Source organism: Pelophylax lessonae, assembly GCF_965119305.1.
Source record: "Pelophylax lessonae genome assembly, chromosome: 1".
NCBI lineage: Eukaryota > Metazoa > Chordata > Amphibia > Anura > Ranidae > Pelophylax > Pelophylax lessonae.
The window spans coordinates 894,637,361-894,661,558 of record NC_138768.1 but is presented as its reverse complement, the minus strand read 5'-3'; the positions used below and the strand labels follow the sequence as shown (position 1 = coordinate 894,661,558).

Here is a 24,198-nt window from a genome sequence, read left to right as displayed (position 1 = left end):
GCTGGTTAATGATATTTGGACAGGCCTGGGTCTTCTTTCTGGGGAACGCATGCTGAACTGTCTAAGTGGGCACTGACCTGAGTCATCGAAGCTTGTCTAAGTGACTATTTTTTAATTAGATTACTGTTTATGTTTTTTGTTCATTAGATGTACTGTGATATTATTGTTTACATTTTGCATTGTTTAGGATAATGTGATCAGGCTCTTACATGATCTGGTGTGCTATTCTGTGGTATTTACAATAAAGAGTTCCAGATAGCACCTAAGCTGGTGTCGTCTCGTTCTCGGGTGCTCAGCTATAACCGCCGGTTCCTAGGGGGAGGGGCAGCGTGCAGTAATGACTGGAGGAAGCTGTGTATGTTGGTGGAAGCACCCAGGCTGGGGGCCCGGCAATCCATAACACTGGTCATTACTGCACGCTGTCCCTCCCCCCAAGTATCTAGTCATTACGGCATGTTGCCCCCCAACTATCTGGTCATTATGGCATGTTGCCCCCCCAACTATCTGGTCATTACGGCATGTTGCCCCCCCAACTATCTGGTCATTACAACATTTTGCCCCCCCCCCCCCCAAGTATCCGGTAATTACGACATTTTGCCCCCCCAAGTATCTGATTATTATGGCATGTTGCTTCCCCCTCAAGTATCTGGTCACTAACTATGGCATGTTGCCCCCCCCCCCCCCCCCAAGTATATGGCCATCATGACATTTTGCCCCCCCCCAAGTATCTGGTCACTACGGCATGTTGCCCCCCCAAGTATCTGGTCATTATGGCACACTTGGAATAGGTATTAGGAAGAGCTACTTACTCTTTGGCACAGGGGACTGGTGTGGCGTTTGGCACAGATGGTCTCCTCCATGGACAACTCTCCTCAGGTCTCCTGACTCTCTGGGCTGAGATGTTGCAGGCTGGAGGTGAAGAGAAGAGACACTGGATAGGGAGGACCTCATGGTGGGGTCATACAAGGTCCCCGGAACACCTCTCTATCATACAGCATATCTCTGATGTAGGGGGTCTCCTAGTAATCTCCATGTTAGAAAAATAATAAAATCAGTCCTAAGGTGTCCTATCTCAGTCCCTCTGTACAACCCCCACCCATCTCTCCTTAAACCCCGCCCTGCACCCTCTCTCCTGATACCTATCCCAGCCAATAGGTGGCTAGTGTCTCCTGTAACAGTCTTACTCTCAGGGTGACCCCACCAGAATTTCCTTCTCTCAGTCCTCCCCCTGTCCCTCTGCCAATGGCTTCTTCACCTCTCAGTCCCTCCGCCAATGCCGTCCTCCCCTCTCAGTCCCTCTGCCATTGCCGTCCTCCCCTCTCAGTCCCTCTGCCAATGCCTTCCACCCCTCTCAGTCCCTCTGCCAATGCCGTCCTCCCCTCGCAGTCCCTCTGCCAATGCCATCCTCCCCTCTCAGTCCCTCCGCCAATGCCGTCCTCCCCTCTCAGTCCCTCTGCCAATGCCTTCCACCCCTCTCAGTCCCACTGCCATTGCCGTCCTCCCCTCTCAGTCCCTCTGCCAATGCCTTCCACCCCTCTCAGGCCCTCTGCCAATGCCGTCCTATCCTCTCAGTCCCTCTGCCAATGCCGTCCTCCCCTCTAAGTCCCTCTGCCAATGCCTTCCACCCCTCTCAGTCCCTCTGCCAATGCCTTCCTCCCCTCTCAGTCCCTCTGCCAATGCATTCCTCCCCTCTCAGTCCCTCTGCCAATGCATTCCTCCTCTCTCAGTCCCTCTGCCAATGCCTTCCACCCCTCTCAGTCCCTCTGCCAATGCCGTCCTCCCCTCTCAGTCCCTCTGCCAATGCTGTCCTCCCCTCTCAGTCCCTCTGCCAATGCTGTCCTCCCCTCTCAGTCCCTCTGCCAATGCCGTCCTCCCCTCTCAGTCCCTCTGCCAATGCCGTCCTCCCCTCTCAGTCCCTCTGCCAATGCCGTCCTCCCCTCTCAGTCCCTCCGCCAATGCTGTCCTCCCCTCTCAGTCCCTCTGCCAATGCTGTCCTCCCCTCTCAGTCCCTCTGCCAATGCCGTCCTCCCCTCGCAGTCCCTCTGCCAATGCCATCCTCCCCTCTCAGTCCCTCTGCCAATGCCGTCCTCCCCTCTCAGTCCCTCTGCCAATGCCTTCCACCCCTCTCAGTCCCACTGCCATTGCCGTCCTCCCCTCTCAGTCCCTCTGCCAATGCCTTCCACCCCTCTCAGTCCCTCTGCCAATGCCTTCCTCCCCTCTCAGTCCCTCTGCCAATGCATTCCTCCCCTCTCAGTCCCTCTGCCAATGCCTTCCACCCCTCTCAGTCCCTCTGCCAATGCCGTCCTCCCCTCTCAGTCCCTCTGCCAATGCCGTCCTCCCCTCTCAGTCCCTCTGCCAATGCCGTCCTCCCCTCTCAGTCCCTCTGCCAATGCCGTCCTCCCCTCTCAGTCCCTCTGCCAATGCCTTCCACCCCTCTCAGGCCCTCTGCCAATGCCGTCCTATCCTCTCAGTCCCTCTGCCAATGCCGTCCTCCCCTCTAAGTCCCTCTGCCAATGCCTTCCACCCCTCTCAGTCCCTCTGCCAATGCCTTCCTCCCCTCTCAGTCCCTCTGCCAATGCATTCCTCCCCTCTCAGTCCCTCTGCCAATGCATTCCTCCCCTCTCAGTCCCTCTGCCAATGCCTTCCACCCCTCTCAGTCCCTCTGCCAATGCCGTCCTCCCCTCTCAGTCCCTCTGCCAATGCTGTCCTCCCCTCTCAGTCCCTCTGCCAATGCTGTCCTCCCCTCTCAGTCCCTCTGCCAATGCCGTCCTCCCCTCTCAGTCCCTCTGCCAATGCCGTCCTCCCCTCTCAGTCCCTCTGCCAATGCCGTCCTCCCCTCTCAGTCCCTCCGCCAATGCTGTCCTCCCCTCTCAGTCCCTCTGCCAATGCTGTCCTCCCCTCTCAGTCCCTCTGCCAATGCCGTCCTCCCCTCGCAGTCCCTCTGCCAATGCCATCCTCCCCTCTCAGTCCCTCTGCCAATGCCGTCCTCCCCTCTCAGTCCCTCTGCCAATGCCTTCCACCCCTCTCAGTCCCACTGCCATTGCCGTCCTCCCCTCTCAGTCCCTCTGCCAATGCCTTCCACCCCTCTCAGTCCCTCTGCCAATGCCTTCCTCCCCTCTCAGTCCCTCTGCCAATGCATTCCTCCCCTCTCAGTCCCTCTGCCAATGCCTTCCACCCCTCTCAGTCCCTCTGCCAATGCCGTCCTCCCCTCTCAGTCCCTCTGCCAATGCCGTCCTCCCCTCTCAGTCCCTCTGCCAATGCCGTCCTCCCCTCTCAGTCCCTCTGCCAATGCCGTCCTCCCCTCTCAGTCCCTCCGCCAATGCCTTCCACCCCTCTCAGTCCCTCTGCCAATGCCTTCCACCCCTCTCAGTCCCTCTGCCAATGCCTTCCTCCCCTCTCAGTCCCTCTGCCAATTCCTTCCACCCCTCTCAGTCCCTCTGCCAATGCATTCCTCCCCTCTCAGTCCCTCTGCCAATGCATTCCTCCCCTCTCAGTCCCTCTGCCAATGCATTCCTCCCCTCTCAGTCCCTCTGCCAATGCCTTCCACCCCTCTCAGTCCCTCTGCCAATGCCGTCCTCCCCTCTCAGTCCCTCTGCCAATGCTGTCCTCCCCTCTCAGTCCCTCTGCCAATGCCGTCCTCCCCTCTCAGTCCCTCTGCCAATGCCGTCCTCCCCTCTCAGTCCCTCTGCCAATGCCGTCCTCCCCTCTCAGTCCCTCTGCCAATGCCTTCCTCCCCTCTCAGTCCCTCTGCCAATGCATTCCTCCCCTCTCAGTCCCTCTGCCAATGCATTCCTCCCCTCTCAGTCCCTCTGCCAATGCATTCCTCCCCTCTCAGTCCCTCTGCCAATGCCTTCCACCCCTCTCAGTCCCTCTGCCAATGCCGTCCTCCCCTCTCAGTCCCTCTGCCAATGCCGTCCTCCCCTCTCAGTCCCTCTGCCAATGCCGTCCTCCCCTCTCAGTCCCTCTGCCAATGCCGTCCTCCCCTCTCAGTCCCTCCGCCAATGCCTTCCACCCCTCTCAGTCCCTCTGCCAATGCCTTCCACCCCTCTCAGTCCCTCTGCCAATGCCTTCCTCCCCTCTCAGTCCCTCTGCCAATTCCTTCCACCCCTCTCAGTCCCTCTGCCAATGCCGTCCTCCCCTCTCAGTCCCTCTGCCAATGCATTCCTCCCCTCTCAGTCCCTCTGCCAATGCATTCCTCCCCTCTCAGTCCCTCTGCCAATGCCTTCCACCCCTCTCAGTCCCTCTGCCAATGCCGTCCTCCCCTCTCAGTCCCTCTGCCAATGCTGTCCTCCCCTCTCAGTCCCTCTGCCAATGCCGTCCTCCCCTCTCAGTCCCTCTGCCAATGCCGTCCTCCCCTCTCAGTCCCTCTGCCAATGCCGTCCTCCCCTCTCAGTCCCTCTGCCAATGCTGTCCTCCCCTCTCAGTCCCTCTGCCAATGCTGTCCTCCCCTCGCAGTCCCTCTGCCAATGCCATCCTCCCCTCGCAGTCCCTCTGCCAATGCCATCCTCCCCTCTCAGTCCCTCTGCCAATTCCTTCCACCCCTCTCAGTCCCTCTGCCAATGCCGTCCTCCCCTCTCAGTCCCTCTGCCAATGCATTCCTCCCCTCTCAGTCCCTCTGCCAATGCATTCCTCCCCTCTCAGTCCCTCTGCCAATGCATTCCTCCCCTCTCAGTCCCTCTGCCAATGCCTTCCACCCCTCTCAGTCCCTCTGCCAATGCCGTCCTCCCCTCTCAGTCCCTCTGCCAATGCTGTCCTCCCCTCTCAGTCCCTCTGCCAATGCCGTCCTCCCCTCTCAGTCCCTCTGCCAATGCCGTCCTCCCCTCTCAGTCCCTCTGCCAATGCCGTCCTCCCCTCTCAGTCCCTCTGCCAATGCTGTCCTCCCCTCGCAGTCCTTCTGCCAATGCCATCCTCCCCTCGCAGTCCCTCTGCCAATGCCATCCTCCCCTCTCAGTCCCTCTGCCAATGCCGTCCTCCCCTCTCAGTCCCTCTGCCAATGCCTTCCACCCCTCTCAGTCCCACTGCCATTGCCGTCCTCCCCTCTCAGTCCCTCTGCCAATGCCGTCCTATCCTCTCAGTCCCTCTGCCAATGCATTCCTCCCCTCTCAGTCCCTCTGCCAATGCATTCCACCCCTCTCAGTCCCTCTGCCAATGCCGTCCTCCCCTCTCAGTCCCTCTGCCAATGCCGTCCTCCCCTCTCAGTCCCTCTGCCAATGCCGTCCTCCCCTCTCAGTCCCTCTGCCAATGCATTCCTCCCCTCTCAGTCCCTCTGCCAATGCCGTCCTCCCCTCTCTGTCCCTCTGCCAATGCCTTCCTCCCCTCTCAGTCCCTCTGCCAATGCCGTCCCCCCTCTCAGTCCCTCTGCCAATGCCTTCCTCCCCTCTCAGTCCCTCTGCCAATTCCTTCCACCCCTAGTCCATTTGCAAAACCTCTCTGTGCCCCCCACCTCCTCCACCAGTGATGCCATTTCCTCTCTTAGTGATCCCCCCTCTCCTCTCTGTTTGTATGTTTGGTTGGTGCCTCAAACCAAAGTGGGTGGGGCTTTAGTGGGTGGTAATTTTTATAGGAGGGATATGAAGTAAAAGTATTGATTATTTATTTAGAAAAGGAAATTGTTTACAGAAATCATAAAGAACAAATCTATGCATTGATTGTGCTGGGAGTGAATGAGTGAGAGAAGGTGAAAGTATGGTGACACGTGTCACATGGTGACATATTATTGGAATCTTTGTCTCTGTTCCTCCATGCTTGGAAGTTTTGGTCAGAGATAACTCCTGGTGCGTACTTACGCGTTTCGGCTTTTTACAAGGATTATAAATTATTGTCACCATTTCTGTAACAATAAAATAGAATAAATAAATTATTTAAATATATCACGGATTTAGCCGTTGGTATATAATGAATATATATATATACATTCCTTGTGTTCTGTGCCATGTATAGTTCATTTGTCCTTCACTTAGCAAGGAGAACCTTTATGGGTGCGTCCTGCAATGGTACAAAGCTGGCTGTATAAATTGTTTAATTATTGTTTAGAAATTTTGAATAGAAAAAATATAAATAAAATATAAATGATAAATGAATATCAAACATTGGAGAAATAAAAATATAAAAAGGTAAAAGTGATTTGCTGGAAGTAGACAGACAGAATGGAGCACCCAGGATTGGCGGGCCGGGGAACCGGCGTCTTCCCTCACTTCCCTCGCAGAGAGGGAGAAGGAAGGACGTCGGAGCCGCAGTCCTCTTGGTACCGGGAAACCTTCCACCTGTAAGGTATCCATAAACCATCTCTTAGGAGTGGGAGCCAATCCTGGGTGCTCCATTCTGTCGGTCTACTTCCAGCAAATCACTTTTACCTTTTTATATTTTTATTTCTCCAATGTTTGATATTCATTTATCATTTATATTTTATTTCAATTTTTTCTATTCAAAATTTCTAAACAATAATTAAACAATTTATACAGCCAGCTTTGTACCATTACAGGACGCACCCATAAAGGTTCTCCTTGCTAAGTGAAGGGCAAATGAACTATACATGGCACAGAACACAAGGAATGTATATATATATATTCATTATATACCAACGGCTAAATCCGTGATATATTTAAATAATTAATTTATTCTATTTTATTGTTACAGAAATGGTGACAATAATTTATAATCCTTGTAAAAAGCCGAAACGCGTAGGAAACGCACCCGGAATTATCTCTGACCAAAACTATCAAGCATGGAGGAACAGAGACAAAGATTCCAATAATATGTCACCATGTGACACGTGTCACCGTACATTCACCTTCTCTCACTCATTCACTCCCAGCACAATCAATGCATACATTTATTCTTTATGATTTATGTAAACGATTTCCTTTTCTAAATAAATAATCAATACTTTTAATTCATATCCCTCCTATAAAAATTACTTCCCACTAAAGCCCCACCCACTTTGGTTTGAGGCACCAACCAAACACACAATTTGATTCAGGGACGAAGGCAAACACATCATTTCCCTGCTCTATAGAGATCAAAACAAACCCCCCTCCTCTCTGTGAGCCCCCCTTTCCTCTCTAAGTGACCCCCCCTCCTCTACTCTCTAAGTGACCCCCCTTCCTCTCAGTTACCCCCCCTACTATATCAGCGTCCCACCCTCCTCTCCTAGTGACCCCCCTCCCCTCTCAGTGTCCCCCCCTTCTCTCAGTGTCCCCCCTCTCCTCTCTCTCTGACCCCCTCCTATCTCAGTGCCCCTCCTCTCCTCTCGCTCTGCCCCCCTCCTCTCTCAGGTCCTCTGCCGGTGCCCCCTCCTCTCTCAGTGCCCCCCTCTCCTCTCTCTGCCCCCCCTCCTCTCTCAGTGCCCTCCTCTCTCTCTGCCCCCCTCTCCTCTTTCTCTGCCCCCCTCTCCTCTCTCTCTCTGCCCCCCCCGCTCCTTTCTCTCTGCCCCCCCTCCTCTCTCTCTGCCCCCTCCTCTCTCAGTGCCCCCCCTCTCCTCTCTCTCTGCCCCCCTCTCTCTCTGCCCCCCTCTCCTCTTTCTCTGCCCCCCTCTCCTCTCTCTCTCTGCCCCCCCCCGCTCCTTTCTCTCTGCCCCCCCTCCTCTCTCTCTGCCCCCTCCTCTCTCAGTGCCCCCCCTCTCCTCTCTCTCTGCCCCCCTCTCCTTTCTCTCTGCCCCCACTCCTCTCTTAGTGCCCCCCTTCTCTCTCAGTGCCCCCCTCTCCTCTCTCTCTCCCCCGCTCCTCTCTCAGTGCCCCCCGCTCCTCTCTCTCAGTGCCCCCCCTCTCCTCTCTGTGTCCCCCTCTGCTCTCTCAGTGCCCCCTCTCTCTTTGCCCCCCGCTCCTCTCTCAGTGCCCCTCCTCTCCTCTCTCTGCCCCCCTCTCCTCTTTCAGTGCCCCCCCCTCCTCTCTGTGTCCCCCCTCTCTCAGTGTCCCCCCCTCTCTCAGTGTCCCCCCCTCTCTCAGTGCCCCCCCCCCTCTCTCAGTGCCCCCCCCCTCTCTCAGTGCCCCCCTCCTCTCTCAGTGCCCCCTTCTCCTCTCTCAGTGCCCCCCTCTCCTCTCTCTCTGCCCCCCGCTCCTCTCTCTCTGCCCCCCTCTCCTCTTTCAGTGCCCCCGCTCCTCTCTCAGTGTCCCCCCTCTCTCAGTGCCCCCCTCTCCTCTCTCTGCCCCCTCTCCTCTCTCAGTGCCCCCCTCTCCTCTCTCAGTGCCCCCTCTCTCTCTCTCAGTGCCCCCCTCTCCTCTCTCAGTGCCCCCCTCTCTCTCTCTCAGTGCCCCCTCTCCTCTCTCAGTGCCCCCCCTCTCTGTCCCCCTCTCCTCTCTCAGTGCCCCCCCTTTCTCTGTCCCCCTCTCCTCTCTCAGTGCCCCCCCCTCTCCCCTCTCAGTGCCCCCCCTCTCTCTGTCCCCCTCTCCTCTCTCAGTGCCACCCCTCTCTCTCTCAGTGCCCCCCTCTCTCTCTCAGTGCCCCCCTCTCTCTCTTAGTGCCCCCCTCTCCTCTCTTTGAGGCACCAACCAAACACACAATTTGATTCAGGGACGAAGGCAAACACATCATTTCCCAGCTCTATAGAGATCAAAACAAACCCCCCTCCTCTCTGTGAGCCCCCCTTTCCTCTCTAAGTGACCCCCCCTCCTCTACTCTCTAATTGACCCCCCTTCCTCTATCAGCGTCCCACCCTCCCCTCCTCTCCTCTCTCAGTTACCCCCCCTCCTATATCAGCGTCCCACCTTCCTCTCCTAGTGACCCCCCTTCCCTCTCAGTGTCCCCCCCTTCTCTCAGTGTCCCCCCTCTCCTCTCTCTCTGACCCCCTCCTATCTCAGTGCCCCTCCTCTCCTCTCGCTCTGCCCCCCTCCTCTCTCAGGTCCTCTGCCAGTGCCCCCTCCTCTCTCAGTGCCCCCCTCTCCTCTCTCTCTGCCTCCCTCCTCTCTCAGTGCCCCCCCTCTCCTCTCTCTCTGCCCCCCTCCTCTCTCAGTGCCCCCCTCTCCTCTCTCTCTGCCCCCCTCCTCTCTCAGTGCCCCCCCTCTCCTCTCTCTCTGCCCCCCTCCTCTCTCAGTGCCCCCTGCTCCTCTCTCTCTGCCCCCCTCTCCTCTCTCTCTGCCCCCCGCTCCTCTCTCTCTGCCCCCCTCTCCTCTTTCAGTGCCCCCCCCCCTTTCTCTGTCCCCCTCTCCTCTCTCAGTGCCCCCCCTCTCCTCTCTCAGTGCCCCCCCCTCTCTCTGTCCCCCTCTCCTCTCTCAGTGCCACCCCTCTCTCTCTCAGTGCCCCCTCTCTCTCTCAGTGCCCCCCTCTCTCTCTCAGTGCCCCCCTCTCTCTCTCAGTGCCCCCCTCTCCTCTCTTTGAGGCACCAACCAAACACACAATTTGATTCAGGGACGAAGGCAAACACATCATTTCCCAGCTCTATAGAGATCAAAACAAACCCCCCTCCTCTCTGTGAGCCCCCCTTTCCTCTCTAAGTGACCCCCCCTCCTCTACTCTCTAATTGACCCCCCTTCCTCTCAGTTACCCCCCCTCCTCTATCAGCGTCCCACCCTCCTCTCCTCTCTCAGTGACCTCCCCTCCTCTCCTCTCTCAGTTACCCCCCCTCCTATATCAGCGTCCCACCCTCCTCTCCTAGTGACCCCCCCTCCCCTCTCAGTGTCCCCCCCTCTCCTCTCTCTCTGACCCCCTCCTATCTCAGTGCCCCTCCTCTCCTCTCGCTCTACCCCCCTCCTCTCTCAGGTCCTCTGCCAGTGCCCCCTCCTCTCTCAGTGCCCCCCCTCTCCTCTCTCTCTGCCCCCCTCCTCTCTCAGTGCCCCCCCTCTCCTCTCTCTCTGCCCCCCTCCTCTCTCAGTGCCCCCCCTCTCCTCTCTCTCTGCCCCCCTCCTCTCTCAGTGCCCCCTGCTCCTCTCTCTGCCCCCCTCTCCTCTCTCTCTGCCCCCCCCTCCTCTCTCAGTGCCCCCCTCTCCTCTCTCTCTGCCCCCCGCTCCTCTCTCTCTGCCCCTCCTCTCTCTGCCCCCCTCTCCTCTTTCAGTGCCCCCGCTCCTCTCTCAGTGTCCCCCCTCTATCTCAGTGCCCCCCTCTATCTCAGTGCCCCCCTCTATCTCTGCCCCCTCTCCTCTCTCAGTGCCCCCCTCTCCTCTCTCATTGCCCCCCTCTCTCTCTCTCAGTGCCCCCCTCTCTCTCTCTCAGTGCCCCCCTCTCTCTCTCAGTGCCCCCCTCTCTCTGTCCCCCTCTCCTCTCTCAGTGCCCCCCCTCTCTCTGTCCCCCTCTCCTCTCTCAGTGCCCCCCCTCTCTCTGTCCCCCTCTCCTCTCTCAGTGCCCCCCCTCTCTCTGTCCCCCTCTCTCTCAGTGCCACCCCTCTCTCTCTCAGTGCCCCCTCTCTCTCTCAGTGCCCCCCTCTCTCTCTCAGTGCCCCCCTCTCTCCTCTCTCGGCGCCCCCTCTCCTCTCTTTGAGGCACCAACCAAACACACAATTTGATTCAGGGACGAAGGCAAACACATAATTTCCAGGCTCTATAGAGATCAAAACAAACCACCCTCCTCTCTGTGAGCCCCCCTTTCCTCTCTAAATGACCCCCCCTCCTCTACTCTCTAATTGACCCCCCTTCCTCTCAGTTACCCCCCCTCCTCTATCAGCGTCCCACCCTCCTCTCCTCTCTCAGTGACCTCCCCTCCTCTCCTCTCTCAGTTACCCCCCCTCCTATATCAGCGTCCCACCCTCCTCTCCTAGTGACCCCCCTCCCCTCTCAGTGTCCCCCCCTTCTCTCAGTGTCCCCCCTCTCCTCTCTCTCTGACCACCTCCTATCTCAGTGCCCCTCCTCTCCTCTCGCTCCCCCCCTCCTCTCTCAGGTCCTCTGCCAGTGCCCCCTCCTCTCTCAGTGCCCCCTCTCCTCTCTCTCTGCCCCCCTCCTCTCTCAGTGCCCCCCTCCTCTCTCAGTGCCCCCCTCCTCTCCTCTCTCTCTGCCCCCCTCCTCTCTCAGTGCCCCATGCTCCTCTCTCTGCCCCCCTCTCCTCTCTCTCTGCCCCCCCTCCTCTCTCTCTGCCCCCCCTCTCCTCTCTCTCTGCCCCCCTCCTCTCTCTCTGCCCCCCTCTCCTTTCTCTCTGCCCCCCCTTCTCTCTCAGTGCCCCCCTCTCCTCTCTCTCTCTGAACCCCGCTCCTCTCTCTCTGCCCCCCTCTCCTCTTTCAGTGCCCCCGCTCCTCTCTCAGTGCCCCCCTCTCCTCTCTCAGTGCCCCCCCTCTCTCTCTCAGTGCCCCCCCTCTCTCTCTCAGTGCCCCCCCTCTCTCTCTCAGTGCCCCCCCTCTCTCTCTCAGTGCCCCCCTCTATCTCTGCCCCCCTCTCCTCTCTCAGTGCCCCCTCTCTCTCTCTCAGTGCCCCCCTCTCCTCTCTCAGTGCCCCCCGCTCTCTCTGTCCCCCTCTCTTCTCTCAGTGCCCCCCCTCTCTGTCCCCCTCTCCTCTCTCAGTGCCCCCCCCTCTCTCTGTCCCCCTCTCCTCTCAGTGCCCCCCCTCTCCTCTCTCAGTGCCACCCCTCTCTCTCTCAGTGCCACCCCTCTCTCCTCTCTCAGTGCCACCCCTCTCTCTCTCAGTGCCACCCCTCTCTCTCTCAGTGCCCCCCTCTCTCCTCTCTCAGCGTCCCACCCTACTCTCTTCTCTCAGTGACCTCCCCTCCTCTCCTCTCTCAGTTACCCCCCCTCCTATATCAGCGTCCCACCTTCCTCTCCTAGTGACCCCCCCTCCCCTCTCAGTGTCCCCCCCTCTCCTCTCTCTCTGACCCCCTCCTATCTCAGTGCCCCTCCTCTCCTCTCGCTCTGCCCCCCTCCTCTCTCAGGTCCTCTGCCAGTGCCCCCTCCTCTCTCAGTGCCCCCCTCCTCTCTCAGTGCCCCCTCTCCTCTCTCTCTGCCCCCCTCTCCTCTCTCTCTGCCCCCCCTCTCCTCTCTCTCTGCCCCCCCTCTCCTCTCTCTCTGCCCCCCTCTCCTCTCAGTGCCCCATGCTCCTCTCTCTCTGCCCCCCCTCCTCTCTCAGTGCCCCCCCTCTCCTCTCTCTCTGCCCCCCTCCTCTCTCAGTGCCCCCCCTCTACTCTCTCAGTGCCCCCCCTCTCCTCTCTCAGTGCCCCCCCCTCTCCTCTCTCAGTGCCCCCCTCTCTCTCTGCCCCCCCTCTCCTCTCTCTCTGCCCCCCTCTCCTCTCTCTCTGCCCCCTCTCCTTTCTCTCTGCCCCCTCTCCTCTCTTAGTGCCCCCCCTTCTCTCTCTCTCTGCCCCCCGCTCCTCTCTCTACCCCCCTCTCCTCTTTCAGTGCCCCCGCTCCTCTCTCAGTGCCCCCCCTCTCTCAGTGCCCCCCCTCTCCTCTCTCTGCCCCCTCTCCTCTCTCAGTGCCCCCCCGCTCTCTCAGTGCCCCCTCTATCTCTGCCCCCCTCTCCTCTCTCAGTGCCCCCTCTCTCTCTCAGTGCCCCCCTCTCTGTCCCCCTCTCCTCTCTCAGTGCCCCCCTCTCTGTCCCCCTCTCCTCTCTCAGTGCCCCCCTCTCTCTGTCCCCCTCTCCTCTCTCAGTGCCCCCCCTCTCTCTCAGTGCCCCCTCTATCTCTGCCCCCCTCTCCTCTCTCAGTGCCCCCCCTCTCCTCTCTCAGTGCCCCCCCTCTTTGTCCCCCTCTCCTCTCTCAGTGCCCCCCTCTCCTCTCTCAGTGTCCCCCTCTCCTCTCTCAGTGCCCCCCCTCTCCTCTCTCAGTGCCCCCCCTCTCTCTCAGTGACCCCCCTCTCTCTGTCCCCCTCTCTCTCTCAGTGCCCCCCTCTCTCCTCGCCCCCCTCTCTCCTCTCTCAGTGCCCCCCTCTCCTCTCTCTGCCCCCCCCTCCTCTTTCAGTGCCCCCCTCTATCTCTGCCCCCTCTCCTCTCTCAGTGCCCCCCCTCTCCTCTCTCAGTGCCCCCCCTCCTCTCTCTGACCCCCTCTCCTCTCTCTCTGCCCCCCTCTCCTCTCTCTGCCCCCCTCTCCTCTCTCTCTGCCCCCCTCTCCTCTCTCTCTCTGCCCCCCTCTCCTCTCTCAGTGCCCCCCCTCTCTCTCTGTGCCCCCCCTCTCCTCTCTCTGTGCCCCCCCTCTCCTCTCTCTGTGCCCCCCTCTCTCTCTTTCAGTGCCCCCCCTCCTCTCTCAGTGCCCCCCTCTCCTCTCTCAGTGCCCCCCCTCTCTCTGTCCCCCTCTCTCTCTCAGTGCCCCCCTCTCTCTCAGTGCCCCCTTCTCTTCTCTCTCTCTGCCCCCCTCTCCTCTCTCTCTGCCCCACTCTCTCTCAGTGCCCCCCCCTCCTTTCTCAGTGCCCCCCTCTCTCTCAGTGTCCCCTCTCTCTCACAGTGCCCCCCCTCCTCTCTCAGTGCCCCCCTCTCCTCTCTCAGTGCCCCCCCTCTCCTCTCTCAGTGCCTACCTCTCCTCTCTCAGTGCCCCCCCTTTATCTCCCCCCACCTCTCCTCTCTCAGTGCCCCCCTCTCTCTGTGACCCCCTCTCCTCTCTCTCTCTCTGCCCCCCTCTCCTCTCTCAGTGCCCCCCCTCTCTCAGTGCCCCCCCTCTCCTCTCTCAGTGCCCCCCCTCTCTCTCTCAGTGCCCCCCTCTCTCTCTCTCTCAGTGCCCCCCCTCTCTCTCTCTCAGTGTCCCCCCCCTCTCCTCTCTCAGTGTCCCCCCCCCTCTCCTCTCTCTCTGCCCCCTCTCTCTCATTGCCCCCCCTCTCCTCTCTCAGTGCCCCCCCTCTCTCTCTCAGTTCCCCCCCTCTCTCTCTCAGTGCCCCCCCTCTCCTCTCTCAGTGTCCCCCCCTCTCATTCTCAGTGCCCCCCCCCTCTCATTCTCAGTGCCCCCCTCTCCTCTCTCAGTGCCCCCCTCTCCTCTCTCAGTGCCCCCCTCTCTCTCTCAGTGTCCCCCCCTCTCCTCTCTGTGCCCCCCTCTCCTCTCTCAGTGCCCCCCTCTCCTCTCTGTCCCCCCCTCTCTCTCTCAGTGCCCCCCTCTCTCTGTGACCCCCTCTCCTCTCTCTCTCTCTGCCCCCTCTCCTCTCTCAGTGCCCCCCCTCTCTCAGTGCCCCCCCTCTCCTCTCTCAGTGCCCCCCCTCTCTCTCTCTCAGTGCCCCCCCTCTCTCTCTCTCAGTGCCCCCCCTCTCTCTCTCTCAGTGTCCCCCCCCTCTCCTCTCTCAGTGTCCCCCCCCTCTCCTCTCAGTGCCCCCCCTCTCTCTCAGTGCCCCCCCTCTCCTCTCTCAGTGCCCCCCCTCTCTCTCTCAGTTCCCCCCCTCTCTCTCTCAGTTCCCCCCCTCTCTCTCTCAGTTCCCCCCCTCTCTCTCTCAGTTCCCCCCCTCTCCTCTCTCAGTGTCCCCCCTCTCCTCTCTCAGTGTCCCCCCCTCTCATTCTCAGTGCCCCCCTCTCTCTCTCTCTCAGTGCCCCCCTCTCCACTCTCAGTGCCCCCCTCTCTCTCTCAGTGTCCCCCCCTCTCCTCTCTGTGCCCCCCCTCTCCTCTCTCAGTGCCCCCCTCTCCTCTCTGTCCCCCCCTCTCTCTCTCAGTGCCCCCCCTCTCTCTCTCAGTGCCCCCCCTCTCTCTCTCAGTCCCCCTCTCCTCTCTCAGTGCCCCCTCTCCTCTCTCAGTGCCTCCCTCTCCTCTCCCAGTGTCCCTCCCTCTCTCTCTCAGTGCCCCCTCTCCTCTCTCATTGCCCCCCCTCTCCTCTCTCATTGCCCCCCTCTCCTCTCTCCGTGCCCCCCCTCTCCTCTCTCCGTGCCCCCCTCCCCTCTCTCAGTGCCCCCTCTCTCTCTCAGTGCCCCCCTCTCTCTGTCCCCCTCTCCTCTCTCAGTGCCCCCCCTCTCTCAGTGCCCCCCCTCGCTCTGTCCCCCTCTCCTCTCAGTGCCCCCCCTCTCTCAGTGCCCACCCCTCTCTCAGTCCCCCTCTTCTCTCTCAGTGCCCCCCCTCTCTCTCAGTGCCCCCCCTCTCTCTCAGTGCCCCCCCTCTCTCTCTCTCTCTCAGTTCCCCCCCCCCTCTCTCTCTCAGTTCCCCCCCCTCTCTCTCAGTTCCCCCCCTCTCTCTCAGTTCCCCCCCTCTCTCTCAGTTCCCCCCTCTCTCTGTCCCCCTCTCCTCTCTCAGTGCCCCCCTCTCTCTCTGTTCCCCCCCTCTCCTCTCTCAGTGCCCCCCCTCTCTCAGTCCCCCTCTCTCAGTGCCCCCCTCTCTCTGTCCCCCTCTCCTCTCTCAGTGCCCCCCCTCTCTGTCCCCCTCTCTCTCTCAGTGCCCCCCTCTCTCTCTCTCTGTCCCCCTCTCCTCAGTGCCCACCTCTCTCTGTCCCCCTCTCCTCTCTCAGTGCCCCCCTCTCTCTGTCCCCCCCTCTCCTCTCTCAGTGCCCCCCTCTCTCTGTCCCCCTCTCCTCTCTCAGTGCCCCCCTCTCCTCTCTCAGTGCCCCCCTCTCTCTGTCCCCCTCTCTCTCTCAGTCCCCCCCTCTCTCTCAGTCCCCCCCTCTCTCTCTCAGTTCCCCCCTCTCTCTCAGTGCCCCCCTCTCTCTGTCCCCCCCTCCTCTCTCAGTGCCCCCCTCTCTCTGTCCCCCCCTCCTCTCTCAGTGCCCCCCTCTCTCTGTCCCCCTCTCTCTCTCAGTGCCCCCCTCTCTCTCTCAGTGCCCCCCTCTCTCTCTCTCTGTCCCCCCTCTCTCTGTCCCCCCTCTCTCTCTCAGTCCCCCCCTTTCTCTCTGTCCCCCTCTCTCTCTCAGTTCCCCCCTCTCTCTCAGTGCCCCCCTCCTCTCTCAGTGCCCCCCTCCTCTCTCAGTGCCCCCCTCTCCTCTCTCAGTGCCCCCCTCTCCTCTCTCAGTGCCCCCCTCTCTCCTCTCTCAGTGCCCCCTCCTCTCTCTCTCTGTCCCCCCCCTCCTCTCTCAGTGCCCCCCTCTCCTCTCTCAGAGCCCCCCTCTCTCTGTCCCCCTCTCCTCTCTCTGTCCCCCTCTCTCTCTCAGTTCCCCCCCTCTCTCTCTGTCCCCCTCTCTCTCTCAGTCCCCCCCCTCTCTCTCAGTTCCCCCCTCTCTCAGTCCCCCCCTCTCTCTCAGTCCCCCCCTCTCTCTCAGTCCCCCCCTCTCTCTCTCTGTCCCCCCTCTCTCTCTCTGTCCCCCCTCTCTCTCTCAGTTCCCCCCTCTCTCTCAGTGCCCCCCTCTCTCTGTCCCCCCCTCCACTCTCAGTGCCCCCCTCTCTCTGTCCCCCCCTCCTCTCTCAGTGCCCCCCTCTCTCTGTCCCCCTCTCTCTCTCAGTGCCCCCCTCTCCTCTCTCAGTGCCCCCCCTCTCCTCGCTCTGTCCCCCCCTCTCTCTGTCCCCCCCTTTCTCTCTGTCCCCCTCTCTCTCTCAGTTCCCCCCTCTCTCTCAGTGCCCCCCTCTCTCTCAGTGCCCCCCTCCTCTCTCAGTGCCCCCCTCTCCTCTCTCAGTGCCCCCCTCTCTCCTCTCTCAGTGCCCCCTCCTCTCTCTCTCTGTCCCCCCCCTCCTCTCTCAGTGCCCCCCTCTCTCTCTCTCAGTGCCCCCCTCTCTCTCTCTCAGTGCCCCCCCCTCTCCTCTCTCAGTGCCCCCCCTCTCTCTCAGTTCCCCCCTCTCTGTCCCCCTCTCTCTCTCAGTGCCCCCTCTCTCTCAGTGCCCCCCTCTCTCTGTCTCTGTCCCCCTCTCCTCTCTCTGTCCACCCCTCCTCTCTCAGTGTCCCCCCTCTCTCTCTCTGTCCCCCTCTCCTCAGTGCCCACCTCTCTCTGTCCCCCTCTCCTCTCTCAGTGCCCCCCTCTCTCTGTCCCCCCTCTCTCTCAGTGCCCCCCTCTCCTCTCTCAGAGCCCCCCTCTCTCTGTCCCCCTCTCCTCTCTCTGTCCCCCTCTCTCTCTCAGTTCCCCCCCTCTCTCTCTGTCCCCCCTCTCTCAGTCCCCCCCCTCTCTCTCTGTCCCCCCTCTCTCTCTCTGTCCCCCCTCTCTCTCTCTGTCCCCCCTCTCTCTCTGTCCCCCCTCCCTCTCTGTCCCCCCTCCCTCTCTCTGTCCCCCCCTCTCTCTCAGTTCCCTCCTCTCTCTCAGTTCCCTCCTCTCTCTGTCCCCCTCTCTCTCTCAGTGCCCCCCTCTCTCAGTGCCCCCCTCTCTGTCCCCCTCTCTCTCTCAGTGCCCCCCTCTCTGTCCCCCTCTCCTCTCTCAGTGCCCCCCTCTCTCTGTCCCCCTCTCTCTCTCAGTTCCCCCCCCTCTCTCTCTGTCCCCCCTCTCTCTGTCCCCCCCTCCTCTCTCAGTGCCCCCCTCTCTCTGTCCCCCTCTCCTCTTTCAGTGCCCCCCTCTCTCTGTCCCCCTCTCTCTCTCAGTTCCCCCCTCTCTCTCTGTCCCCCCCTCTCTCTCTGTCCCCCCCTCTCTCTGTCAGTTCCCCCTCTCTCTCAGTGCCCCCCCTCTCTCTGTCTCAGTTCCCCCCTCTCTCTCAGTGCCCCCCTCTCTCTGTCCCCCCCTCCTCTCTCAGTGCCCCCCCTCTCTCTCTCTGTCCCCCTCTCCCTGTCCCCATCTCCTCTCTCAGTGCCCCCCTCTCTCTGTCCCCCCCCTCTCTCTCAGTGCCCCCCTCTCCTCTCTCAGTGCCCCCCTCTCCTCTCTCAGTGCCCCCCTCTCTCTCTCAGTGCCCCCCTCTCCTCTCTCAGTGCCCCCCTCTCTCTCTCAGTTCCCCCCTCTCTCTCTCAGTTCCCCCCTCTCTCTCTCAGTTCCCCCCTCTCTCTCTCTGTCCCCCCCTCTCTCTCTCAGTCCCCCCCTCTCTCTCTCAGTCCCCCCCTCTCTCTGCCCACCCCCTCCTCTCTCAGTGCCCCCCTCTCTGTCCCCCTCTCCTCTCTCAGTGCCCCCCTCTCTCTCTCAGTCCCCCTCTCTCTCTCAGTTCCCCCCTCTCTCTCAGTGCCCCCCTCCTCTCTCAGTGCCCCCCTCCTCTCTCAGTGCCCTCCTCCTCTCTCAGTGCCCCCCTCCTCTCTCAGTGCCCCCCTCCTCTCTCAGTGCCCCCCTCTCTCTGTCCCCCTCTCCTCTCTCAGTGCCCCCCCTCTCCTCTCTCAGTGCCCCCTCTCTCCTCTCTCAGTGCCCCCCTCTCTCTCTCAGTTCCCCCCCTCTCTCTCTGTCCCCCCTCTCTCTGTCCCCCCCCTCCTCTCTCAGTGCCCCCCTCTCTCTGTCCCCCTCTCCTCTCTCAGTGCCCCCCCTCCTCTCTCAGTTCCCCCCTCTCTCTCTGTCCCCCCCTCTCTCTGTCCCCCTCTCTCTCTCAGTTCCCCCTCTCTCTCTCAGTTCCCCCCCCCTCTCTCTCTGTCCCCCCCTCCTCTCTCAGTGCCCCCCTCTCTCTGTCCCCCTCTCCTCTCTCAGTGCCCCCCTCTCCTCTCTCAGTGCCCCCCTCTCTCTGTCCCCCTCTCTCTCTCAGTTCCCCCCTCTCTCTCTGTCCCCCTCTCTCTGTCCCCCTCTCTCTGTCCCCCTCTCTCTGTCAGTTCCCCCTCTCTCTCAGTGCCCCCCCTCTCTCTGTCTCTGTCCCCCTCTCCTCTCTCAGTTCCCCCCTCTCTCTCAGTGCCCCCCTCTCTCTCAGTGCCCCCCTCTCTCTCAGTGCCCCCCTCTCTCTCTGTGCCCCCCCCCTCTCCTCTCTCAGTGCCCCCCTCTCTCTGTCCCCCTCTCTCTCTTAGTTCCCCCCTCTCTCTCTGTCCCCCTCTCTCTCTCAGTCCCCCCCCTCTCTCTCAGTCCCCCCCTCTCTCTCTCAGTCCCCCCCTCTCTCTCTCAGTCCCCCCCTCTCTCTCTCAGTCCCCCCCTCTCTCTCTCAGTGCCCCCTCTCTCAGTGCCCCCCTCTCTCTCAGTGCCCCCCTCTCTCTCAGTGCCCCCCTCTCTCTCTGTCCCCCTCTCTCTCTCTGCCCCCCCTCTCTCTGTCCCCCTCTCCTCTCTCAGTGCCCCCCCTCTCCTCTCTCAGTGCCCCCCTCTCTCTGACCCCCTCTCTCTCTCAGTTCCCCTCTCTCTCTCAGTTCCCCCCCCCTCTCTCTCTGTCCCCCCCTCTCTCTCAGTGCCCCCCTCTCTCTCTCAGTTCCCCCCCTCTCTCTCTGTCCCCCCCTCTCTCTCAGTGCCCCCCCTCTCCTCTCTCAGTGCCCCCCCTCTCCTCTCTCAGTGCCCCCCCCCTCTCCTCTCTCAGTGCCCCCCCTCTCCTCTCTCTGTCCCCCCCTCTCTCTCAGTGCCCCCCTCTCTCTGTCCCCCTCTCTCTCTCAGTTCCCCCCCTCTCTCTCTGTCCCCCCCTCTCTCTCAGTGCCCCCCCTCTCCTCTCTCAGTGCCCCCCCCTCTCCTCTCTCAGTGCCCCCCTCTCTCTGTCCCCCTCTCTCTCAGTTCCCCCCCCTCTCTCTCTCTCAGTGCCCCCCTCTCTCTGTCCCCCTCTCTCTCAGTTCCCCCCCCTCTCTCTGTCCCCCTCTCCTCTCTCAGTGCCCCCTCTCTCTCTCTGTCCCCCTCTCCTCTCTCAGTGCCCCCCCCTCTCCTCTCTCTCTGTCCCCCTCTCCTCTCTCAGTGCCCCCCCTCTCCTCTCTCAGTGCCCCCCTCTCTCTGTCCCCCTCTCTCTCAGTTCCCCCCCCCTCTCTCTCTCAGTGCCCCCCTCTCTCTGTCCCCCTCTCCTCTCTCAGTGCCCCCCCCCTCTCTCTCTCTGTCCCCCCCTCTCTCTGTCCCCCTCTCCTCTCTCAGTGCCCCCCCACCCTCTCCTCTCTCAGTGCCCCCTCTCTCTGTCTCTGTCCCCCTCTCCTCTCTCAGTGTCCCCCTCTCCTCTCTCAGGGCCCCCCCCTCCTCTCTCAGTGCCCCCCCTCTCCTCTCTCAGTGCCCCCCCTCTCCTCTCTCAGTGCCCCCCCCCCTCCTCTCTCAGTGCCCCCCTCTCCTCTCTCAGTGCCCCCCCTCTCTCTCTCAGTGCCCCCCCTCTCCTCTCTCAGTGCCCCCCCTCTCCTCTCTCAGTGCCCCCCCTCTCCTCTCTCTCTGTCCCCCTCTCCTCTCTCAGTGCCCCCCCCTCCTCTCTCAGTGCCCCCCCTCTCCTCTCTCAGTGCCCCCCCTCTCCTCTCTCAGTGCCCCCCCCCCTCCTCTCTCAGTGCCCCCCCCTCTCCTCTCTCAGTGCCCCCCCTCTCCTCTCTCAGTGCCCCCCCTCTCCTCTCTCAGTGCCCCCCCTCTCTCTCTCAGTGCCCCCCTCTCCTCTCTCTCTGTCCCCCTCTCCTCTCTCAGTGCCCCCCCTCCTCTCTCAGTGCCCCCCCTCTCCTCTCTCAGTGCCCCCCCCCTCTCCTCTCTCAGTGCCCCCCTCTCCTCTCTCAGTGCCCCCCCTCTCCTCTCTCAGTGCCCCCCCTCTCCTCTCTCAGTGCCCCCCCTCTCCTCTCTCAGTGCCCCCCCCCTCTCTCTCTCTGTCCCCCCCTCTCTCTGTCCCCCTCTCCTCTCTTAGTGCCCCCCCTCTCCTCTCTCAGTGCCCCCCCTCTCCTCTCTCAGTGCCCCCCCTCTCTCTCTCAGTGCCCCCCTCTCCTCTCTCTCTGTCCCCCTCTCCTCTCTCAGTGTCCCCCTCTCCTTTCTCAGTGCCCCCCCCTCTCCTCTCTCAGTGCCCCCCCCTCTCCTCTCTCAGTGCCCCCCTCTCCTCTCTCAGTGCCCCCCCTCTCCTCTCTCAGTGCCCCCCCTCTCCTCTCTCAGTGCCCCCCTCTCCTCTCTCAGTGCCCCCCTCTCCTCTCTCTGTACCCCTCTCCTCTCTCAGTGCCCCCCCCCCTCTCCTCTCTCAGTGCCCCCTCTCTCTGTCTCTGTCCCCCTCTCCTCTCTCAGTGCCCCCCCCTCTCCTCTCTCAGGGCCCCCCCCTCCTCTCTCAGTGCCCCCCCTCTCCTCTCTCAGTGCCCCCCCTCTCCTCTCTCAGTGCCCCCCACCCTCCTCTCTCAGTGCCCCCCTCTCCTCTCTCTCTGTCCCCCTCTCCTCTCTCAGTGCCCCCCCTCTCCTCTCTCAGTGCCCCCCTCTCCTCTCTCTCTGTCCCCCTCTCCTCTCTCTCTGTCCCCCTCTCCTCTCTCAGTGCCCCCCCTCCTCTCTCAGTGCCCCCCCTCTCCTCTCAGTGCCCCCCCTCTCCTCTCTCAGTGCCCCCCCCTCTCCTCTCTCAGTGCCCCCCCCTCTCCTCTCTCAGTGCCCCCCCCTCTCCTCTCTCAGTGCCCCCCCTCTCTCTCTCAGTGCCCCCCTCTCCTCTCTCTCAGTGCCCCCCCTCCTCTCTCAGTGCCCCCCCTCTCCTCTCTCAGTGCCCCCCTCTCCTCTCTCAGTGCCCCCCCTCTCCTCTCTCAGTGCCCCCCCTCTCCTCTCTCTGTCCCCCTCTCCTCTCTCAGTGCCCCCCCCCTCTCTCTCTCTGTCCCCCCCTCTCTCTGTCCCCCTCTCCTCTCTCAGTGCCCCCCCTCTCCTCTCTCAGTGCCCCCCCTCTTCTCTCTCAGTGCCCCCCCTCTCCTCTCTCAGTGCCCCCCCTCTCCTCTCTCAGTGCCCCCCCTCTCCTCTCTCAGTGCCCCCCTCTCCTCTCTCTCTGTCCCCCTCTCCTCTCTCAGTGCCCCCCCTCCTCTCTCAGTGCCCCCCCTCTCCTCTCTCAGTGCCCCCCTCTCCTCTCTCAGTGCCCCCCCTCTCCTCTCTCAGTGCCCCCCCTCTCCTCTCTCTGTCCCCCTCTCCTCTCTCAGTGCCCCCCCCTCTCTCTGTCCCCCCCTCTCTCTGTCCCCCTCTCCTCTCTCAGTGCCCCCCCTCTCCTCTCTCAGTGCCCCCCCTCTCTCTCTCAGTGCCCCCCTCTCCTCTCTCTCTGTCCCCCTCTCTCTCAGTTCCCCCCCCCCTCTCTCTCTCAGTGCCCCCCTCTCTCTGTCCCCCTCTCTCTCAGTTCCCCCCCTCTCTCTGTCCCCCTCTCCTCTCTCAGTGCCCCCCTCTCTCTCTCTGTCCCCCTCTCCTCTCTCAGTGCCCTCCCCCTCTCCTCTCTCTCTGTCCCCCTCTCCTCTCTCAGTGCCCCCCCTCTCCTCTCTCAGTGCCCCCCTCTCTCTGTCCCCCTCTCTCTCAGTTCCCCCCCCCTCTCTCTCTCTCAGTGCCCCCCTCTCTCTGTCCCCCTCTCCTCTCTCAGTGCCCCCCCCTCTCTCTCTCTGTCCCCCCCTCTCTCTGTCCCCCTCTCCTCTCTCAGTGCCCCCCCCTCTCCTCTCTCAGTGCCCCCTCTCTCTGTCTCTGTCCCCCTCTCCTCTCTCAGGGCCCCCCCCCTCCTCTCTCAGTGCCCCCCCTCTCCTCTCTCAGTGCCCCCCCCTCCTCTCTCAGTGCCCCCCTCTCCTCTCTCTCTGTCCCCCTCTCCTCTCTCAGTGCCCCCCTCTCCTCTCTCAGTGCCCCCCTCTCCTCTCTCTCTGTCCCCCTCTCCTCTCTCTCTGTCCCCCTCTCCTCTCTCAGTGCCCCCCCTCTCCTCTCTCAGTGCCCCCCCTCTCCTCTCTCTGTCCCCCCCTCTCTCTGTCCCCCTCTCTCTCAGTTCCCCCCCTCTCTCTCTGTCCCCCCCTCTCTCTCAGTGCCCCCCCTCTCCTCTCTCAGTGCCCCCCCCTCTCCTCTCTCAGTGCCCCCCTCTCTCTGTCCCCCTCTCTCTCAGTTCCCCCCCCTCTCTCTCTCTCTCTCAGTGCCCCCCTCTCTCTGTCCCCCTCTCTCTCAGTTCCCCCCCCTCTCTCTGTCCCCCTCTCCTCTCTCAGTGCCCCCTCTCTCTCTCTGTCCCCCTCTCCTCTCTCAGTGCCCCCCCCCTCTCCTCTCTCTCTGTCCCCCTCTCCTCTCTCAGTGCCCCCCCTCTCCTCTCTCAGTGCCCCCCTCTCTCTGTCCCCCTCTCTCTCAGTTCCCCCCCCTCTCTCTCTCAGTGCCCCCCTCTCTCTGTCCCCCTCTCCTCTCTCAGTGCCCCCCCCTCTCTCTCTCTGTCCCCCCCTCTCTCTGTCCCCCTCTCCTCTCTCAGTGCCCCCCCACCCTCTCCTCTCTCAGTGCCCCCTCTCTCTGTCTCTGTCTCCCTCTCCTCTCTCAGTGTCCCCCTCTCCTCTCTCAGGGCCCCCCCCCTCCTCTCTCAGTGCCCCCCCTCTCCTCTCTCAGTGCCCCCCCTCTCCTCTCTCAGTGCCCCCCCCCCTCCTCTCTCAGTGCCCCCCTCTCCTCTCTCAGTGCCCCCCCTCTCTCTCTCAGTGCCCCCCCTCTCCTCTCTCAGTGCCCCCCCTCTCCTCTCTCTCTGTCCCCCTCTCCTCTCTCTCTGTCCCCCTCTCCTCTCTCAGTGCCCCCCCTCCTCTCTCAGTGCCCCCCCTCTCCTCTCTCAGTGCCCCCCCTCTCCTCTCTCAGTGCCCCCCCCTCTCCTCTCTCAGTGCCCCCCCCTCTCCTCTCTCAGTGCCCCCCCTCTCCTCTCTCAGTGCCCCCCCTCTCCTCTCTCAGTGCCCCCCCTCTCTCTCTCAGTGCCCCCCTCTCCTCTCTCTCTGTCCCCCTCTCCTCTCTCAGTGCCCCCCCTCCTCTCTCAGTGCCCCCCCTCTCCTCTCTCAGTGCCCCCCCCCTCTCCTCTCTCAGTGCCCCCCTCTCCTCTCTCAGTGCCCCCCCCCTCTCTCTCTCTGTCCCCCCCTCTCTCTGTCCCCCTCTCCTCTCTTAGTGCCCCCCCTCTCCTCTCTCAGTGCCCCCCCTCTCCTCTCTCAGTGCCCCCCCTCTCTCTCTCAGTGCCCCCCTCTCCTCTCTCTCTGTCCCCCTCTCCTCTCTCAGTGTCCCCCTCTCCTTTCTCAGTGCCCCCCCCTCTCCTCTCTCAGTGCCCCCCCCTCTCCTCTCTCAGTGCCCCCCTCTCCTCTCTCAGTGCCCCCCCTCTCCTCTCTCAGTGCCCCCCCTCTCCTCTCTCAGTGCCCCCCTCTCCTCTCTCAGTGCCCCCCCTCTCCTCTCTCTGTACCCCTCTCCTCTCTCAGTGCCCCCCCCCTCTCCTCTCTCAGTGCCCCCTCTCTCTGTCTCTGTCCCCCTCTCCTCTCTCAGTGCCCCCCCCTCTCCTCTCTCAGGGCCCCCCCCTCCTCTCTCAGTGCCCCCCCTCTCCTCTCTCAGTGCCCCCCCTCTCCTCTCTCAGTGCCCCCCACCCTCCTCTCTCAGTGCCCCCCTCTCCTCTCTCTCTGTCCCCCTCTCCTCTCTCAGTGCCCCCCCTCTCCTCTCTCAGTGCCCCCCTCTCCTCTCTCTCTGTCCCCCTCTCCTCTCTCTCTGTCCCCCTCTCCTCTCTCAGTGCCCCCCCTCCTCTCTCAGTGCCCCCCCTCTCCTCTCAGTGCCCCCCCTCTCCTCTCTCAGTGCCCCCCCCTCTCCTCTCTCAGTGCCCCCCCCTC

General features: G+C 62.1%; 3 protein-coding genes across 3 annotated transcripts in view; all 3 read right to left on the bottom strand.

Moving 5' to 3' along the window:
• LOC309550973 (uncharacterized protein) overlaps positions 1-24,198 on the bottom strand; it is a gene marked incomplete at both ends in the record, with an annotated part of 360,984 nt that overhangs the window by 195,529 nt on the left and 141,257 nt on the right. The window lies entirely within an intron of this gene.
• TLN1 (talin 1) overlaps positions 1-24,198 on the bottom strand; it is a 510,560-nt gene that overhangs the window by 382,010 nt on the left and 104,352 nt on the right. The gene's annotated exons all lie outside the window — the stretch shown is intronic.
• Positions 1-24,198, bottom strand: part of GBA2 (glucosylceramidase beta 2) — a 138,940-nt gene that overhangs the window by 110,673 nt on the left and 4,069 nt on the right. Inside the window, exon 2 of the mRNA XM_082266298.1 lies at positions 810-909. The gene's annotated coding sequence lies outside the window, so the exon portion shown is untranslated. The remainder of the gene's footprint in view (positions 1-809; positions 910-24,198) is intronic.